Genomic DNA, 17015 nt, shown 5'->3' on the forward strand with positions numbered 1-17015 from the left:
CACCTCTCCTGGGTGACGAGAGCCCACCCAGGCCTGTGAGTGTAGCGAGGGGTCTGCCCTGGACTGGGCTGCACCGGGGCTTAGGATGGGGACTAGGAGAGGTGGGCTCTTCCAGCCCATTCAGCGGTGGGGGTGAGAAGTGGGGGGTTCCCGAGCTCCTCTTCTCAGTCACAGGCCTCCGTGTCCCTGTAGCCCCCAGCACCTCTGACTTTACACACAGATGCTCGGACTCCCAGACTCAGCAGAGATGCCGAGGTGTGGAGTTCCTTGACCCCGAAGAGCTAGCTGTTTAACCTCCGAGAAGTCATTGACCCTCTCTGAGCCTCAGTTTCCCTAAATTCAAAATAGAAATAATAAAACCTTTACATTCACTTTACAGAGTTGTTGCAATAGTTAAACGACACGCAGCATATGTGAAAACATCTAGGGGTCCGTCACAATTTGGTGGCTGTGTCCTGAGCACAGAAAAGGCTGGTCTCCCTGCTTGCTGGGTTGTGTGTGTAGCTGCCCTGGTCTTGAATGGATGATGACCACCCGCTTGCTGCCCACCACCCCACGTGCAGACGCACCAGGGGCTTTAGGGTGACCTCCCCCACACCTTCTCTAGTTCCTAAATCCCGAACCCCTCGGCAATGGGCAGCTACCCTCAAACGGAGTCCCGGGGAGGCTCTGCGGTCAGGCCCCAACACCTCCAGGTGACTGGGCGGCCGGGGCGCTGCCACCTTGGGCCAGAGCACAGGGGGCTCCGCCGCGGCGCGTTGGGGGCACGGTGAAGGCGCTTGCTGCGGGAGGGGGCGCTGGGGCGGGCGCGGGCCTCCGCGTGTGGGGGTGCAGGGGACAGGTGTGGGACCCCCAGTGAGGGCTCCGGGCTGCCGGTGTGCCGCACCCCTGAACAGGAGGCCAGGGTCCGCGCACCAGAAACCCGCCGGGCGCTCGCTGCCGCGCTCCAGTTTCACTTTCTCTTTATCCCCCTCTCCCGCCTCCTCCCACCAAGTTCCCTTTGAAGTGAGACCTGGCTGGGCGTGTCCACCCGTGGAGTGACCCCGGTCCTGAGCTCCCGCCTGGCTCCGGCCCGCCCCTGCTCGGGCCGCCCTGGGCACCGAGGCACGTCCTGGGCCCGGGGTCCCCGCGCGCCGACCCGGGGCCTGCAGGTGCGCCCGGCCGGGCCCTGGAGGCGGGGGCGCCGGGCGGGGCCGGGAGCCGGTGAGTCAGGGCCGCCCCCGCGCGGGCGCGTCGAGTAAGTCCCCGGGGCCGTGGACGACCCGCCGCGCGACCCGCGGGCCGGGAGCCGCCCCGCCTGCCCGGAAAAACCGGTCGGGCCAGCGCGGCGCGGGCGCGTTCCGGCGCCGGGGAGGGCGGCCGCGCCGCATAAAGGGCGCCGCCGAGCTGGCCGCGGCCGCACGCAGCGCTGTCCCCGGCACGCGGGGCCGGCGGGGATCGGTGGCGGCGCGCGGCGCGGCGGGGTCCGGCCGGGGCGTGCGGGGCGTGCGGGACGGCGTCGAGGCGCGGACGGCTGCCGCGGGGCCTGTCCCCGGGTCCCGGGCCGCAGGGTTTCTCTCCGCAGCGCAGCGACCCGAGGGCGCCGCGGACTCGCTCGCTGGGTCCAGTGGTTCTTAACAGTTCAACAGTTCTGTAGCGCAATTGTGAAATGTTTAGGACCACTAGTCCCGGCGGGCCCGGCGGCGGCGGCGACAGCAGGGGACCGTCCCGCGCGCGGCCCGGGCCGGGGTCAGAGTCGGGGGCGCGCCGGGGACCGCCCGGGAGGAGCCCGCGGACCCGGCTCCGCACGCCCCAGCCCAGCCGGAGCCCCGCGCGCCGCGCCCGGGCGGGTCGCACCTGCTGCCCCGGGGCCCTGGGCCCGCGACGGGCGACCCCGGCCGAGGGTGCGGCCTGAGAACCGGGCGTGGCGGCGCCGAGCTCTGGGAACGGCGGGGTGGGGGCCCGCGGGGTCGCCCACGCTCCTGGCGCGTTGCCGGCCTGGAGACGCCGCGCCACCCTCCTGCGCCCCAAGGGCCCCATCCTTCTCGAAACCCCGCCGAATTCCCAAGGAGGACCTGGGGTTAGGCCCCGCGCTAACTAGGAGCGCTCCTTGCCCTGGGCTTCCTGGAGCTGGTGGCCGGGGCGACCCGCCTTACCCTCCCGAGACCCTCCCGAGTTGGTCGTTTGCGTCGCGGGCTGGCTGGAGAGCCGGGAATTCTACCACAGGAACCTGTCACTTGAACGGAGGGCCTGCGGGAGCACTGTGCAGTCCAGAGGGCGCACGGAGGGGTCCCGTGAGTGCCACAGAATGAATGAAGGGCCCAGAGGGACAGAAACTGGGGGTGGGGAGGAAGTTTGGCGACCACAGCCCCGGTGGTGCAGACAGGCCCCCAGCCGTGAGGTGCAGCCGCTTGCAGGGGACCCTCAGGCACCTCTGTTAAGTGGGTCTGGTGGCTCCACTGGAGACGTCTGTGTGGGAGCCTCCATGTGCCCTGGGAGGGCCCGGCACAGGGCTGGTTCCATTCCCACCGGCAGCCAGGGCGAGGCCGCTTCTGCCTGGGGCTGCCTGGAGGTGACGCTGACCTGCCTGGAGCCTGCCTGACCTGCTGGTCCGGCTGCACCCTCGGGAGGAAGGGAGGGCCCTCCTCTGGTCCACCCCCTGCTGGGCAGTCTGGGTGGTGGGTCTGACAGGTCTGGCTTTGAGGCCTGCTAGGGCAGTTCCTGTCGGGTGGCCTTGGCCCAGTCCCTTGCTCTCTCTGAGCCTCACCCGCACGTGGGCAGGGGTACTCCTCTCACACGGTTGATCTGAGGACTCATGAGGTAACTGTGGAGGGCTGTACCCAGAGAGGGTTGGCACGGGATGTAGAGGACTCCCTCCGAAGCGGGGGGAGTTGTGTTCCCGGGAGGAGTGCTCATGTCGGTCAGCACCTCCACCTGTTGCCCAGCAGACGCCACTGTGGCCACCTCTCAGGCTCTGGCTTGAGAGCTCAGGGACCGTGGGCAGGTGCAGCAGTGCCAGGCTGGGTCTGTGGTGCTCAGAGTGTCAAGAAGGTCTTATCAGTGAGTCTGCCCGCTGACTGCCATGGCCACTTGGTGGCAATTTCATTTTACAGCATATTGTCCCTGTGCTATCTGCATGGCCCCTCAGCAGCTCAGTGGGAGGGGCTGGGCTCAGGCTAGGGAATTATGGGGTGTTTCCCTGTCCATAACTTTGAGTCATTCTGTATGGTGTGAATAACTACATTATACGTTGATAAAAATAAACATATGTTCCACGGCATCACTCTGTCCTTGCAGCTGGTTGTCCTTTTCCCCAGGTCTCATCGTGGTCTGTCCCTCCCAAGCAAATCACCATTTTCCTTCTTACTCCAGGAAGCAGAAATGAGGACGGTTGTGTGTGAGGGTGCGGGGTGTCTGGGTCCTTAGCCAGAGCCCTCTTCCAGCCTCAGCCCTGCCTCTGGCACTTTGGTTTCCAGGAAAGCCCACAGCCCCTGCAGCAGCTTTTTCTTTGCTGGGGAAGGGACACCTCCAGGATGCAGCAAACTGTCTCTGATCTCCCCAAGCCAGGATACCGGGTCAGACACCCTCCCTCGGTTTGAGCTTTGCTGCCTCGGGTTGGCCTCCAGAGGCCCCAATTTCAGCCAGCTGCAGCCGGCTTCTGGCCTCCCCCAGCACTAGCCCCTTGGCTGGTTCCACTCGTTCTTGGCTGGAGGCCGTGGGCTGACCTTGGGGACCTGGCTGTGGGAATGGGCAAGGTGGGCGGGTGGAGAGGTTGAAGTGACAGGGGCCCCTTTCCAGGGCCTCCCACCCCCCTGCCCCAGGCATTGCGGTCTGAGAATCAGTTGTGGGTTCAAACCCCAGCTCTGGTGCCTATAAGTAAGTGATCTTGACGAAGTCCCTTACCTCTTGGAGTACCTATTTCTTTGCCTTGCAAAGAGGGTTGGTGGGGCTTGCTGGGGGTCTGTTGGGTGGATGCAGCCAAACTCCCCGAGACTCATCTGGGGCAGAGATACAGCCATCCGGGGCACTGGCTTTCCCTCATACTGGGAAGGTCAGTGGGGGCCTCTTGGAGGGGCTGTATTTTGGCCAGGGCTTTGAAGGGCCAATGGAAGGTGGCCAGGTGGCAACAGGGCAGGGTCTCGCAACTGGCCTCTGTGGTCCTTGGGGTCACTAGAGGAACAGGTAGCTCCATCTCTACAGAGACCAGACCTCTGTGCTTCCTGGTACCCCCACCCCGTCCACTCCCAGCCTCTCCAAATGCTGCCCCTCCACACAGGCAGAGCATGCTGAGGGGCCCTGTATCCATTGTCTTCAGTAATGGATTCCTGAGAGTTAGCGGGTCACATGGCCCTCTCGCCAGAGATGACTTTCCCAGCACCTCCCTGGGGTTCTAGCGTGGGCATCCCACCCAATTCTGCCCAGGGGCTGGGGACAGAGGCAGTGTGACTTCTGAGCCTGCCCTCAGAGCACGCTGCCTGTCCTCTGCCTCCTCTCCCCTTTGGAGTGGAACTAGGACACCGTGGTGCAGAGCCTGCTCTGGTGTGCAGACCAAGGGCCACACCCTGGGGCATGGCAAAGCATCCCTGGATGCTGCTGACCAACTTGTCCAGGTTTGCCTGGGACTTTCTGATTCTAGCACTGAAAGTCTTGTGTTCTGGGAATTCCCCCCCTCCCAGTCCCAAGAAAAGTGGGACAGTTGGTCACCGTACCCTGGACCAGTTCATGGAACATGCTGCCCTAGCCACTTGGACCAGTTACCAGCTTGTCTTTTTCACAAGAGAAATAAATCTTCTGTCTTTTTAAAGCCAGTTATTTCAGTCTCTATTAAAGTAGCTAAACCAGTATGCTGTCAGTGGCTCTCAAGCTTTGGTGTGTCGCTGACTCACTGGCAGGGCTAATAAAGAACACAGAGGCCCAGGCTCCATGAGGTAGGATGGGCCGGGAATCTGCGTCTTTATCAAGTTCCCATGGGAGTCTGATAAATGCCGAAGGCTGAGAGCCACTGTCTTAAGTAGTAGACCTCAGTAAGAGGAAAGGGTCAGAAGAGGAAGACACAGGCCCCCGAACCGACAGTTTCTGGAGATTTCCTGGGCCTCTAATCCCCAGGGGAGCAGGAGCCCAGAGAAGAAAGGGCCCCTCATCCCCTCTGTCCTCCCCCCCACACCCACCCCAGGAGCCCTCAGCACAGCAGGGGCCTCAGCCTCCAAGCCCCAGCCCCCACTGCACAGGTGACCCGATGTGGCCGGGTCTGGGAGAGGACCTGTGCGAGGGAGTCTAACTCCAGTGGTGTTTGCAGAGGACAGTTGTCACAGAGACGAGGAAGGGCAGATGACGGCTCCTTACTTGGCTTCGCTTGGTGAGCGCTGTGGGGGTGGGGGACAGGTCTGCCCACCCTGGGAGGGCTCTGGGGCCAGCTGTGGTTCAGAGGCTGCGAGGGATGAGGATGAGCTGGGGGGGCACACGTGGATGTGAGCCTACCTTGAGCCCTCTGGTCTTGGGGGTGTGTGGTCTTCTCTTTAGTTTTTTGAAGGTTAGTTGACATTAGTAAAGTGCACATGTTTAAAGTGTACACTCTGATGGCTCTTGACATATGAACATGCCTAGGAAACCATTACCACAACCAAGATAGTGACCCGTCCCCAGAGGGGCTCACCTGGCTCTTTGCTATCCCTTCCTCCTCCCCAACTCCCCGACCTTTGGAGTTTTCTTTGTTAGAAGGTTTTTAACTGCAAATTCCAATATCTTTACTAGATTAGGACTATTCAGATTATCTATTTCTTTTTGAGTGAGTTTTAGCAGTTTGTATCTTTCAAGGGATTTGTTTATTTAGCCTAAATTGTCAAATTTATTGGTCTAAAGTTGCAAAGAATACTCCATCACAACAATATGTATTAATAATCTGTAATCTGTGGTGATGTCCCATCTTCCATTCTTAATACTGAAGACGTGTGTTTTCTGTCTTTCCTTCTTGATCAGTCTGGCGAGAGGTTTATCAATTTTATGATCGTCTGAAAGAACTAGCTTTGAGTTTTGTCAATTTTCTCTTTCATTTTTCTGTTTTCTATTTCATTGATTTCCACTCTGATCTTTATTATTTCTTTTCTTCTCCTTATTTTGGGTTTATTATTTGTTTAATTGACAAATAAAAGTATATTTATTATGTACAACTTGTTTCGAAATATGTATACATGGTGAAGTAGCTAAATAAAACTAATTAACATAAGTCACATACTTTTTTGTGTGCTGAGAACACTTAAAACCTACTCTCTTGGCAATTTTCAAGAACACAATACATCGTTATTAACTATAGCCACCATGTTATACAATAGAGCTCTCGACTTTATTTCTCCTAACTGATGTTTCGTATCCTTTGACCAATATCTTCTCCAACTTCTTTTTCTAGTTTCTTAAGGTGAAAGCTGAGGTCACTGATATATGACTTTCGTTCTTTTCTAACAAAGGTATTTTTTGTGCTATAAGTTTCCCTCTAAGCACTGCTTTAGCTTAGTCATATAAATTTAGATATATTGTGCTTTCATTTTAATTCCATGAAAAATAATTGCTAATTTCCCTTTTTAATTTTTCTTTGATATTTGAATTATCTAGAAGTGTATAATTCAGTTTCAAAATATTTGAGAATTTTCTCAATATATTTCTTCATATTGATTTTTAATTTAATTCTATCCTGGTTACAGATCATGTCTGTACTATTTGAGTTTTTTTAAGTTTATCAAATTTGTTTTATGGTTCATAATATGTTGTACCTGTGTGTACTGAAAAAGAATGTGTATTCTACTGTTGTTGGGTGGACTGTTTTATATATATCAATTAGGTTAATTTGATTGATAGTCTTGCTCAAGACAATTATATCCCTATGGTTCTTTTTTTTTACTTTTCTTTTTTTGTCTAGTTGTTCTAAAAATTATTGAGAGAGGAGTGTTGAAATCTCCAACTATAGTTGTGGATCTATTTCTCCTTTCAGTTCTATCCATTTTTGCTTCATGTATTTTGAAGCTCTGTTATTTGGTGAATAAAAATTTAGAATGCTATATACTGTTATTGAAATAAGCCTTTTACCATTATGAAATTGCCTTTTTTAATCCTTGAATATATTCTTTGCTCTGAAACTTACCTTTTTTGTTATTAATATAACCACTCAAGCTCTTTTGTGATTAGCGTTAGTGTGATGTTTCTTCTTCTGTCCTTTCACTTTTAACCTATTTCTCTCTTTACATTTAAATTGTGTTTCTTGTAGGTAGCACATAGTTAGACTTGATATTTTTATTCAATCAGACAATCTCTGCCTTTTAATTGGGATGTTTAGACCATATACATTTATTGTGATTATTGATGTGTCTGGGTTTTGATCTATCACCTTGCTTGTTGTTTTCTTTTTTTCTCCAAATTTTATTTTCAAGAATTGTTGACACCTGTACCTCTCTGTGAAGAAAGCAGTGTATGGTAACATTATTTTACAAGAAAGGTGAAAGCTCTCATGAAGCAAACTGTTAAAGGGGCACCATCAACACAGATGCAAACCTGGTGTTTTCAAGACAAATCTTTTATTTACAAATTTTAAATATGTCTTGGTCTTTGCTTCTTTCATGCAGTTCTCTGCAGCAGAAATATTTTTTTGAGTTTCAACATCATTTACAAATCTTACATATGCTGCAGCATGATATTTATTAGTGAAATCTGTTGTCTCATCAACCTGGAGAGAGAAGCTGTTGTTTTTCAGTTTATTACATACAACCTTTTCAACATTAGTTAAGCACCAACAATACATCACCTTATTCACCATTTGAAAGCAGAATCTTTTCATTTCACTACACTGCATTTTGTTGTAGCATTTCATTCATTCATTCTAATTTTACATGCTGGCATTGCTAGTTTTCTTTTTCTGGGCAAGAAGTTTGGCTGTTCAGTAGATTGCTTCCCAGGCCTTTCACAACTAAAGTCCTATTTTGTTTGTTTTGAAATTCCAATAGTGATTTAAAATAATCAATACCTTTTCTTATAAGCTGGCTGTGAATTTAGTGGAGCCATTGCTGCATTTGAAAGTTGTTTTCCATAGATTATGGAAAACACACAATGGAAGAGGAAGACTTGCATTACCAACCCATATTGAACTCATCCATAACTTTCATTGTTAAAACAGGTGATTTTGTGCCCCCTACTCCACTACTGCAGTGAAACGACACATAAGATTTTAATTCTTCATCATTAACCTCATCAGAATTTCCCAGAGGCCAACATAGAATCTTCTTCTATCTCAGATCTCATCTTCAAAATTGCCACACTGGACCTCAGATATGTTTGTAAAACAAAATGCTAATTAAATATAAAACAAAAGGGCATAATAGATAACTAAACAAAAAATTGCAATAAATACAAAATCTTCAAAAAGAATTCTAACTTACACCATTCACATTTTTTAACATTTGGTACAATAGTAAAGCAGTGGAAGAAGGGTGGGGGTGGTGGTGGTGGTTGAAGCAGATGAATCATAGCACTAAATTCCTACTTTAGAATAAAAATTTCTGTTGGATCTCTACCGTTGCAAACCGTCTCTTGGCTGGATGTGTGCACCTTGGCTAAAATCCACTATATTGATGTCATGTAGGTCTTGTGATGGTAATGAGCATGAGGAATGAAAACAGAAATCCTGTAAAGAAAAACCCAAGTATTCCACACATTGTTTAGGGGAAGCTACACGGAGACTGGAGGGAAACTTCTCTATTACGCTAGCAAATGTTTCTTGTTTTCCACTGCTTTCAATGAGATGGAGTTGGAACGTCCAAAAAGCACTCTTGAAACTATGCAGAAAAACTATGCTGGAAGCCATTGGCTCTTTCACTGTCTATATTCTAGTTCCTTCATCCATAAATCTAGTAGGTGAAATGATAAGGGAACTTCAGATTCTGAGATTACGTAATTGTTGTCCTTTGTCTCAAGAGGATGCTTAAGTGTACTACAGAGAGCAAATTTCTCCCTTTATCATAAACTCAGGCTTTGGAAAACATCCCACCTAATGCTACACTGGGAAATTCCACTTTGCTGGCTTTGCCCCTTGTAAATGAAGAGGTGTGTGCTTCCGAAGGGTGGTATGCCATCTGAAGAAACTAACACTTCGAAGCTGCATACAGGGAAAGGGTTATAGAGGAGGCATCGTGGAAAATTTGGCAGAATAACTATGGCGATAAAGTACTTGACGTCACGGCTTCCCACTGCCGTTCTGCCTTAGGTTCCAGATTCTGCATTTTCATATCAGTTTCAGAGGCTGGGAAGTCGCAGGTCCAAGGGACACATCGGGCGAGGGCCTTCCTCTGGGTGGGAGCTCTCTCACATGGCGAGAATGGGCTGAGCAAGAGCTCTTGCTTGTTGTTTCTTTTTGTCCCATTTGTTCTTTGTTTCTCCTCCTCCTTTTTTTTTTTCTTCTTTCATTTGGGTTGATTGAATACTCCGTGATTCTATTTTATTTCCTTTGTTGTCTTATTAGCCACAACTCTTTGGTGTGTTTTCTCCTTGCATGTATGGTATACATCATTAACTTATCCCATTCTATCTTTAAGTAATATCATACTAATTTACATATCGTATAAGAGCTCATGTATAAGGAAACGTATGAATATATAACAGTGTAGTTCCATTTCCCCCATCCCAGGCTTTGTGCTGTTGTTATTCTTTATTTTATTTCTAGATGTCATAACCCCCACAATATAGTGTTATTATTTATCTTTAGTCAATTATCTTTCAAAGAGATGTAAAAATTTTTAAAAAGTTTATATTTACCAACATTTTACCATTTCTGGTGCTGTTGATTCCTTTGTGTAGATTCAGATTTCCATTTGGGTGTGTGAGGGTGATCTGGCTGTGACATCTGTCACCCCGTTGATCACCAGGGTTGATTTGGTTGATCTGGCTGGCTAGGCGGGTGTCCCCTTCCTCCCCCACTGCTCCATGTATGTCCCTGTTGAAGCTGCATGCTTGGTCGAAGAGGACGACCTTCCCTGGCGGAGGAGAGGACTGTTCTTTACTCACAGATCTATGCGTAGCTGCGCTCCCCTGCTAGAACCTCCACGCAAGCTCTCAAGGTTTCCATTTGGTATCATTTGCTTTATGCCTACAAGACTGCTTTAACTTTTCTTGTAGTGCAGGCCCACTGCTGTTAAGTTTATTTAGCTTTTTAATCTCTAAAAATGTCTTTATTTAGCTTGTGCTTTTCAAGCATATTTTCACTGGCTATAGAATTCTAGGTTGAAAACATTTTTTCTTTCACTACATTTAAGTTGTTGTTCCAATGTCTTCTGGATTGCTTTATTTCCAATGAGAAGTCTGCTGTCATCCTTATCTTTGTCCCTCTGTATTTAACATGCCTCCCCGCCACCCCCACTGGAGGCTTTTAAGATTTTCTCATTTATCACTGATTTTCAGAAATTTGATTATGTGCATTGGTGTGGTTTTCTTCATGTTTCTTGTGCTTGGGGTTCACTGAGATTCTTAGATCTGTGGTTTTGCTGTTTTCATCAAATTTAGAAAGTTTTCAGCCATCATTTCTTTGAATATTGTTTACAACCCCCTACCTCCTTTTCTGGGATTCCACCTGCATGTATATTAGGCCACTTGAAGTTTTCCCAAAGATCACTGAAACTCTGTTCATTTGTTAATAGTCTTTTGTTTTCTTCCTGTTTCATTTTGGATAGTTTCTATTTCTTTCTAAACAATTGCTTCTTCCGTGTCTATTTTGCTATCAGTTTCATCCAGTGTAATTTTCATATCGAACATTATATTTTCCATCTAGGAAAGTTTAATTGTATCTGTTTTTTAGTTTCTGTATCTTCTTGAACATATTGAAATATAGTTATAAAATAGTTTTTATGTTCTTTCCATTAATTTTATCATCTGTCTCATTTCTGAGTCTGTTTCTATTGGTTGATTTTTCTCCACATCATGCATTTTTCTGTTTCTTTGCATGCATGCTTTTTTTTTTTTTTTTTTTTAAAGATGACCAGTAAGGGGATCTTAACCCTTGACTTGGTGTTGTCAGCACCACGCTCTCCCAAGTGAGCCAACTGGCCATCCCTATATAGGGATCCAAACCCGTGGCCTTGGTGTTTGTTATCAGCACCACACTCTCCTGAGTGAGCCATGGGCCGGCCCTTGCCTGCTAATTTTTTATTGGTTGCTAAACATTGTGAATTTTACATTGCTGGGTGCATGATAATTTTGTTATCTATAAATATTTGTGAACTTTTTTGGGGGGGACATGGTTAAGTTATTTGTATATAGTTTGATCCTTTGGAGGATTGCTATTACCTTTGTTAGGTGGGACTAGTTCAGCTTTTATTATAGGGCTAATTTTTCCACAACAATGAGGCAATGCTTCTGAGCACTGTAGCCCATGCCTTGTTAATGAGAAGGCCTTTTCCTTCTGGTTGGTGGGAACACAACCCATTCCCTGAAGAAGATTTTTTAAAAAATTAAAAATTTTTTTTTAGAATTATGGGAAAAATATATAACATAAAACTCACCATTTTAACCATTTTTAGGTGTAAAGTTCAGTGGCATTAAGTATATTCATGTTGTTCTGCAACCATCACCACCGTCCGTCTCCAGGACTTCTGTCAACAGTTCTAAAACTGCAACTCTGTACCCATTAAACAATAACTCGCCCTTTTCCCTTCCCCTGGGTCCCTGGCAGCCGCCATTCTACTTTCTGTCTATATATCTTTGACAACTGTAGGTAGCCCATGTAAGTGAAATCATGCAGTATTTGTCTTTCTATGACAGGCTTATTTCACTCAGCATAACATCAAGTTTCATCCAGGTAGCATGTGTCAGAATATCCTTCCTTTTTAAAGGCTGAATAATATGCCATTGTGTGGAAATGCCATATTTTGTTTATCCAGTCGTCCATCGATGGACACTTGTGTGGCTGCCACCTCTTGGCTACTGTGAATAGTGCTGCCGTGAACACGGGTGTGCACGTATCTGTTTTAGTTTCCAGCATGGTTTGAAATGTGTACAGCTTTCCCTCGGCTCTTTTTGGTGGTTCTGTCCTAACCCTTGGGAAGTTTACTCATCCTCGCGTGTCGATCCATACTCAGCTTCAAGGGAAACCCTCTGAAGATCTGCAGAGCTGTGTTCGTGCGCAGTGTTCTCCTCTCCGATGTTCTTACTCCGCAATCCCCAGCCACCTTGGCCTCCCCCTCAGACTCCGGCCGTGTCTCCTAGACTCAGGGGCATCAGTGAGCTCCTCCTGGCCTCCCTTCCTGTGCTGAGGCTTCTACCCTGGCTCTGGACAGTGAGCTGCACCAGTCACGGGCTCAGCTCATCTGAGAGCTAATATCTGTAAACTGCTCTTTCATATACTTTGTCTGATTTTTAGGTTATTTTTGGCGAGGGTGCATTTTCTTGTTCCTGTTACTCTCACTTGGCACAAGGTGAAAGTCCTCACCCTTCTTATTACCCCTAGAATGTTGGCCTGTACTCCTACCTGTGGACCGTTGACATTCTTCCACCACATTCCTACCCTGGGACATTTCTGGCCATCCCTGAGGCATGCCAGTGTCGTTACAGATACACCCTGGTGGTCTCTGTCATGCCCTCACTTGGAGCCAGATCTCTGCTGGACTCTCACGCCTCATGTTGGACTCTCCTGGGGGCTCAGGGTGGGACATGCTCTCCCCCGTCGTAGGCAGCCTAACTGCAGGTGTAGCATTGCACATATGCACACAACCTCCCTGGAGCCTTGGAGGCAGCGGAAGTGCCACACAGGGGTGGCTGCCTTTAGTAGTGGCTACTTGGTGCTGTGGAAGGGGCAGAGCCAGCTCCGTCCATTCTGAGGGGACTCTCCGGGTGTCCCCTTTCCCCTCCTCCCCTCTGCCAGCCTTCTTTTAGCTCTGGGCAAAGTCTCACCCAAATCCCCCTCATGACTGAATTGTGTCTTGGGAGGACACCCAATACACAGGCTAAGGCAACACCCGTGGCTGAGGCAACACTTGGTAGTACATTTTGCAAAGTCTGGCTGACATGTGGTGTTCTGTAGCTTTTTTTTTTTGTAATTTCCACTGGGATTTCCTCTAGGAGTTATTCAGAAGGACATTTTCATTTTTATCATATTTAAATTAAATATTTAAATTAAACAAATAATTTATTTTAAAAATCAAATTTAAACATATACAATTTAAAAAATCAAATAATTATAAGGCTTTTAAAGAAAAACAGAAGCCTCCTGCCCTACATATTGCCACCCCAAAGTTCTGCTCCTCGGTGGCAGCCTCTTTTAGCTGCTTCTGATATTTATCTCTATATTCCAAATAACCTGCACTTCCTGCAATTTTTATTTTTCAGTTTTATGTACTACCTAGGGATCTACTATGGAAGCTGAGGATTTTATATCTTTCTATTTCCTATCCCCACCCCACTCCTGTCCTTCTCATAGCTTGGTCATCATTTTTGATTAATTTACATCAGTATTGTGAGCTACGTGAAGATAATTCATAGGCGAGCCTTGTAACATACCAGGATCACAGTTTCATTCAGGTACAGCTTTTTAAAAATTTTAAAAATATTTGTCTCATTTTAAAATTTACATAATTTCCTACATAATTGTGAATAATTTCTATGCTTTTCGATAGAAGTTTAAATCTTTTCTAAATGTGTTCAAATACATCAAGTAATCTATTCCCTCTCTCCCTCCTTCTCCCCCTCCTTCCCTCCCTTCTTTCCTTCCTTCCTTCTCCCCTAAGATCTCCTTGCAGAGCGCTCTGAACACTTGCTCCCATAGGACCCTTGGACTGCAGCTCAGCTGACATCCTTGAGCCTCCGTTCACCACCAGGTTGCAAATGCCCTTTATCTCCTTATTGGGTTGAGTCCCATCTCCTTGATTCCATGTCATCTTTTTCCTTGGTTTAGCCCCTTGTTTTGGGGGAGCCTGTCTTCCAAGAACTTCAAGAAAGGGAAAAATCAAAGGCCAAGCTTTTGGTCTTTATCAACATTTATGCTCAGTTGATAGTTTAGCTGGGTATGGAATTCTAGACACTAAATCATTTCCTCTCACTTTTAGAAACTTAACTCCACGGTCTTCTAGCTTCCACTGCTACAGTTGAGAAGGTAGATGCTAATCTGGAAGCATCCTGAACATTCACATGTGAACTTCCCACCCTACCCCTGAAATGTTTAGTATCTTCTATTTGTTCCTGGTGTTGTTTTAAAATTTCACAAAGATATTGACCTGTCCTCTCCCCCACTTCCCCATTTGTTGTGTTAGGCGTTGGAGTTTCCTAGTCCTTAGTTCTGGAAAATTTTTTTCTTATTTGATTTCCTCATATTTTTTTCTGTTCTCTTTTTTCTGGAATTCTTATAATTCAGACATGAAACTTCCTGTTCAAATCCTGTGTTTTCTTTTTCTCCCTTCTCATTTTCCCACTCCTTTCCTTTCTCCTTTCCTTTCTGGGAGATTTCTTTGGCTTTATCTTTCAATCCTTCTTTTGAATTTTATTTCTGTTATCATGTTTTTATTTTGCAAGTGCTTTTTTATTCTCATGAATGGCCTTCATGGAACTCAATACCTTCTTCCTCTGAGGAAACTCCATGGCCATACCCAGGAAATGCTGTACACTGGGCCATTAGGATGCTGCTTCCTGAGATGTGTGCTGTGGTCAGTGGTGCTGCTGGACCCCAGGGTCTGGAAGGAGCAGCTACCTCAGCACTCCCATCTGCACTCATTCAGCTCATAAGCTTATTCTGTCACCTTCCGTATGCCATGCATCAATGCTGTACACTCTTGCGTATCACACACACACAACACACACACGCACAGCCTATATTCATGAGGCCATCTTCATGCCCAGCCCTGGTCCCTGGGGATCCAGAACTGAGCCAGACTCCACCCCTGCCCTGGAGAAGCTCCCTGAGAGATGGGGAATGTTAGGGGGTGTTTTGCATGTGGGAGTCACCTAGAAGGGCTCTTCAGGAAGCAGAGGGCCATTTCTGTCATGGTCACAGGGCCACCTAGGTGAGGCATCTATCTGAGGGGCTTCCCAAAGTTTTCCAGATTGCTCCCTCAGGCAAGGTGTCTGGAGAACTCAGTAGGAACCCCTTCCCCCCACTGCAGTGTGTCCCTCTGCTCTGGTCTAGGCCTGCAAGGGGTAGAGGGAGAGGGAGCAGGACCAAGAGGGGAGAAGAAAGTCAGGGGTGAGGGGTGGGAAGAGCCAAGGCCTGTTATGTGAGATGGCGAGACCACAGGGAGGTGCATGGAGGGGACACTGGGGAGGCCACAGGGCTCTCAGAGCATCCTGGGCCATGGAGGCAGGAGCCCTGGGCTGCATGCCCGGGTATGCTGTTCACTCTCTTAGGGGTCTAGGGCAAGTCCCTATCCCCTCTGGCTTCAGTTTCCCTATCTGCTTAAGAGGGAAACTGGACCAAGTTATCTCGGGTAGAGACTGTGGCCAAGCTGCGCCATCTGTTGGCCACACTTGGCAGTGTCCCCATTCCAGATATTGCTGAGAAGGTCCAAGGACTTGGAGGCCCAAGCCCTGCACCACTGGGCAGAGGATGCCAGTCATGCAGTCCGAGGGGATTATACTCCAGTATTAAGATTTAATTCTTGCCCTGCTGTGTTTTGGACATGCTTAGGACATGTTATCCTTTCCTTTTGACCTATTTCTCTCTTTTCGAACAGAAATATGTACCTTTTGCTTGATTCACCATTGCATCTTGGAAATAGACAATTTGACTTCACAGATGAGACTTTGGACTTTTGAGTTGAAACAACTTAAGACTCTGGGGGTGGAATGAATGTATTTACATGTGAGGACATGAACTTTGGGGTCCAGAGTGGAACGGTATAGGTCAGATGTGTCCCCCAAAAGTGCGTGTGTTGGAATCTTGATCCCCTCTGTAACAGTGTTAAGAGGGTGGGATCCAATTATGGTATTTGAAAGGTAGGACCTTTAAGAGGTGATTGGATGTTGAGGACTATGCTCTCATGAATGGATTAATCCATTCGTGGAGTGATGAGTTATCATGGGTGCGGACTAGTGGTTTATAAGAGCACGTGAGAGAGCTCTTTCCATCCTTGCCATGTGATACTGAGTTGCCACGGAACCCTGTAGGGAGTTCCCACCCAGAAGATCCTCACCAAACGTGCCTCCTGGACTGTGGACTTCCCAGTCTCTGAAACTGTAAGAAATAGATTTTGTTCCTTTAAAAATTACTCGGTTTCAGATATTCTGTTATAAGCAAAAGAAAACAGGTTAATACAGAAAACAATAACCCAGAACACCTGCCAGGCCTTGCATGTTGGGGGCCTGGAGGGAAGTTCAGGCAGCTGCTTCAGGAAGCAGCAGGACCATTTCTGGCACAGTGGCAGGGCTGGCTAGGTGATGCATTTGTGCTGAGGGGCTTTCCAAAAGTAGGAGGACCCTGGAGTAGGAGGGGGCAGGGGGTGCTGAGCCTGCAGAGGAGCAGACGCAAGCTAGGGGCCTTGCGGGCTGGCTGGGAGATTGCAACTTTGGGTGGGGCACAATAGAAGGCCTCAGAATTTCTAGCAGGGGTGGGGAGAATGGCAGGCTGGGCTGGAGGGCCAGGGCTCTCCCTGTGGTGGTGATGGCATGGGCTGGGAGATGTCTGAGTCCATTTCTGTTGCTTATAACAAAATACTTGGAATTGAGTGATTTATAGGAAAACAAAATTTATTGCTTACAGTTTCTGAGGCTGGGAATTCCAAAGTCCAGGGAACACGTGGTGAGAGCCTTGGTGGTGGTGACAGTGGTGGCAAAGTATTACGCTGCGAAAAATGGTGGAGCAGAGAGAGCTCCTGGCGCACTCACCTTTTAAAACCCTCAGAACCACGCCCCTGACCACCATTATTAATCCATTCATTAGGCATGGTCCTCAGAATCTAATCACCTCTCTAAGGCCCCACCGGTCAATTACCATAATAGTACTTCCCACCCTCTTTACACTGTCCCAGTGGGGGCTAAGTTTTGGGGACACATTCAACATAAGGCAGTGGGTTTAGGGACCACTC

This window comes from Cynocephalus volans, chromosome 3, assembly GCF_027409185.1.
Source record: "Cynocephalus volans isolate mCynVol1 chromosome 3, mCynVol1.pri, whole genome shotgun sequence".
In the NCBI taxonomy this organism is placed as follows: domain Eukaryota; kingdom Metazoa; phylum Chordata; class Mammalia; order Dermoptera; family Cynocephalidae; genus Cynocephalus; species Cynocephalus volans.